This window comes from Aplysia californica, unplaced genomic scaffold, assembly GCF_000002075.1.
Source record: "Aplysia californica isolate F4 #8 unplaced genomic scaffold, AplCal3.0 scaffold00052, whole genome shotgun sequence".
In the NCBI taxonomy this organism is placed as follows: domain Eukaryota; kingdom Metazoa; phylum Mollusca; class Gastropoda; order Aplysiida; family Aplysiidae; genus Aplysia; species Aplysia californica.
Window position 1 is genome coordinate 661,021 of NW_004797322.1, and position 3,519 is coordinate 664,539.

Genomic DNA, 3,519 nt, shown 5'->3' on the forward strand with positions numbered 1-3,519 from the left:
TAGGCTAACAGTAGTAATGGAACTTTTGTTCACGGCACAGAATTCTAGATCTACAATTTTTCTGTTTTACAGTGTAGAATTCTATTCTGTGGTTCAGGGTGAACGCAAAAGGCCACCTCTATTCTCACCCGGGGTGAGAATAGTGCAGGCGAGTCTTTTGGCTATTCTCACCCGGTGCGCGTTCACCATTATCTAGATCTGGGCCAACCAATTTTGCGTTCACCCTCCTAAACAACAAAATTCTACACTGTGATAACAGAAAAATTGTAGAATTCTGTGCCGTGAACAAACGTTCCATTACTACTGTTAGCCTACTAAAAGCGTACAATTTTGTCTGTGGGCAGTGGAGAGAGAGAAAGAGAGAAAGAGAGAGAGAGAGGAGTAGCGCGAGAACTTCCGGGCAAAACAAAATGGCGACCCGCGTAGTTCTGCTCGATTCGAAAAGTTAAATAGCCGTAGCATCTTTGTAGACGACCAAATTAATTTACTTTTGTGTTTTAACATCATTTTTTAACTTTGTTTTGGTCAATTTGATCGTCCACACCGATAGACATTATTCAGAAAGAGATAGAGAGAGAGAAGAGGGGAGGAGTAGATCTTGCGAGAACTTCCGGGCAAAACAAAATGGCGACCCCCGTAGTTCGGCTCGATTCGAAAAGTGAAATAGCCATAGCATCTTTGTAGTCGATAAAATTAGCTTACTTTTGTGCTATACTATAACGTCGTAATCTTTTCTTTGCCTTTATCCATTTGATCATCCACATCGATAGATATCTAGATCTAGTAAGTATTCCGAAATTAGGAAAAACAGGTCTTGTTTCACACCAGGTGACAATAGCCTACGGTGGCAAGTCTCACCCTGGGTGAGAGGTCGATCGTATTTCTATTCAGTATTCTCACCCCGGATGAGAATAGCCACTTCCAACGCAAAATTGGTTGGCCTAGATATCTATAGATCTAGATCTAGAATCTAGATCTATAAAGGTGAACGCACACCTGGTGAAAATAGTCAAAAGACTCGCCTGCGTGAGAATAGAGGTGGCCCAGAATCAATCAATAAATTAACGATCCAATCTTCTTGATCTCTATCATTTTATAATGAAACGGATCCGATGAAATGTAAACACGCTGGGGCTGGGTCAACCAAAGTTCAATCCAGTCACAATTTATACCAGTGAGACTACAGACAAGACTTCTTACTTACCACAAGGCTACTACTGACTTGTCAGTTGTTACAGAAGACAAAATAGGCCTTTAGTAGGGCACTTTCAATACTTTCAGTTCAGTTTAGGCAGTTCAGTTGAGTTCAGTAGTTCAGGTTGCGACCATGCTGTTGTTTATCTCATAATTTTGAATTTACTAGAGTAGGCTCCCTTGATCAAGAGCAAGTCATAATATACTTGATCAAGTTGTGCCAAAATTTTAGTGTACAAATTTCCATTTTGGAAGCATAGGCCTACTATCGTGATACCGGATCCTACGCATCTCTAAATAAAGCAACCCGTTTCATAAATAAATGTCTTGAACTATTTTGTTGCAAACTGATCAAAAGCAGTATTTTGAACTTCGATTGTCAAAAGAATTTTTTTGCTCAAAAAACATCACCGCCGTTGGCGAACAGGATCGCTGAGTGGCCGCTGGTCTCGACCAGAGAGTTTACAGTAATACTAGAGAGATGGCACTTCGCCCTGATGCGCGTATCTGGGTCACCAGCTGATCGTGGAGAAAGGCGCGGTAAACAAAACAAACTGCGTCCATTGTCCAAGGCATTTTCGTTGATCGCAGACAAGCATGGCCCCGGTTAGCACGAAATGTCGATGGTGCTGTGCTATAAACTGCACCAGTTAGAATCAAAATATGAGTTTCTTTCGATTTCCAAAGGATGACGAATATATTTTGATGAATAGAAAAATATAGATCAAAATAATGACAGCGTGTATTGTGGTCCTACCAGACTGACACTCCATGCACAAACTCAACACACTTCAACTTTGTTATATCAGCTATAAATTGGGGGGGGGGGGGGTCCTGTCTGGGATGGGGGGTGGAAGGTGGTAGGGATCCTATTAAAGTCTTTAAGTGGTAGATCTATCATTATTAATATTAATTAGATCTTTCATTGTGGGTTTGCAAAATACTGAGGAAGTATCCTGTCCATCTAGCTGAGCCTCCTACTAGACAAGGGGCTGGGAACCAGAAGGTAGGTCCGCCTGGTGCCGCCCCGTTCGCACACCAGACGGTCATCGTTCGTGACTGTACTCCCCATAGCCATGCAGCTTCTAGGCACGAAAATGACACCGTAAGCTTGGGTCCATGTACTCCACGGATTCTTGGGGGTGTTGTCGACAGACCTCCTTAGGCTTCGGGAATTTTTTTATCAAGGTTGTCTCCTTTAGATTTTTCGTATTCTGTTCCTGGACCGCGATGTCTAGGCTTAACGGGGTCACCTCAAGAAGGGGGAACAGCTTCAGAGTGCTCGACTACCCGAGTACCCTAACTTCTGACACCCTCGGTCTCCCGGCCGACGAACAAGCACGCGCACAGATTTCTCAACACTGACTTTGAACTGACACCACTCTCAGGTTAGAAATAATGTAAAAACGTCTGTCCAATTCTATTAAGGTACCGCCCTACAGTCACCTGTTCCCAGTTCCTAAGCCAGACAAGGACCCAAGCAAGATTGCCTCATATCGCATAGTGACCATGCAAAATACCGCTGGGAAGCTGCTGGAGAAAATCGTGGAACGCAGATTGACAATAGAGCTGGAGGAAAAGAACGTCCTACCGCCGGAACTGGGCAGCTATAGAAGAGGAAAGATCACATGGATAAATGCTGCCACTCTTGCATCCGACCTATATGATGGCTTCAACGACGGGTGGGGGGGGGGGGAGAAACTCTGATAGCAACACTTGACCTGGAAGATGCCAACAACCGAGTTCAGTACGACACCCTCATGAGGACTCTAGTCAACCTGAGGATAGATTCACATTTACTACAATGATGAGGGAGAGCAGCCTGGAAAGAGTGGCCTGTAATTTCAGTCTGGGTCACACGGGGGTAACCGGCAACAAGAGAGCAGACAAGCTGGCTGGAGAAGCAAAAGTGGGATGGAATTTGACACTGGACCCACCAACCGTCCTAACCGCAGTAAGGGAAAATTTGAAGAAGAATAGGGCGGATAGCGGTTCCTACACTCTAGGTAGATTGAAGGAGAAGGGGATCCAAAGAGGAGAGGAGAAACACAGCCATTTGTGCGGACCAGTCCGAGTGATCTCCAACCAGATTATGATGGAGACTATAAGTAGAAGACTCTGGGATGGATCCTGAAGAGGACGTGGCCCCAACACAGTGGACAAGTAAGACAAGTAAGTACATGTATCTATCATTATTGCTTCATGTGCTTTTCCATGATCTGAAATTGTGAGAATTTAATATAATATGTGTTTGTATGTGTGTGTGTGCGCGCGCGCGCAAGAGAGAGAGAGAGAGAGAGAGAGAGAGAGAGAGAGAGAAAAATG

General features: G+C 44.3%; 1 protein-coding gene across 4 annotated transcripts in view; it reads right to left on the minus strand.

Annotated features, from left to right (window-relative positions):
- LOC101860148 (box C/D snoRNA protein 1) overlaps nt 1–1,627 on the minus strand; it is a 16,045-nt gene extending 14,418 nt beyond the window's left edge. Inside the window, exon 1 of one of the 4 annotated variants that reach the window (XM_035968338.1) lies at nt 1,606–1,627. The gene's annotated coding sequence lies outside the window, so the exon portion shown is untranslated. Of the gene's footprint in view, nt 1–1,204; nt 1,358–1,605 lie in introns of those variants that run through there. The other 3 variants (XM_035968336.1, XM_005092745.3, XM_035968337.1) reach the window with 3 other exon arrangements.
- Between the last annotated feature and the right edge of the window lie 1,892 nt (nt 1,628–3,519).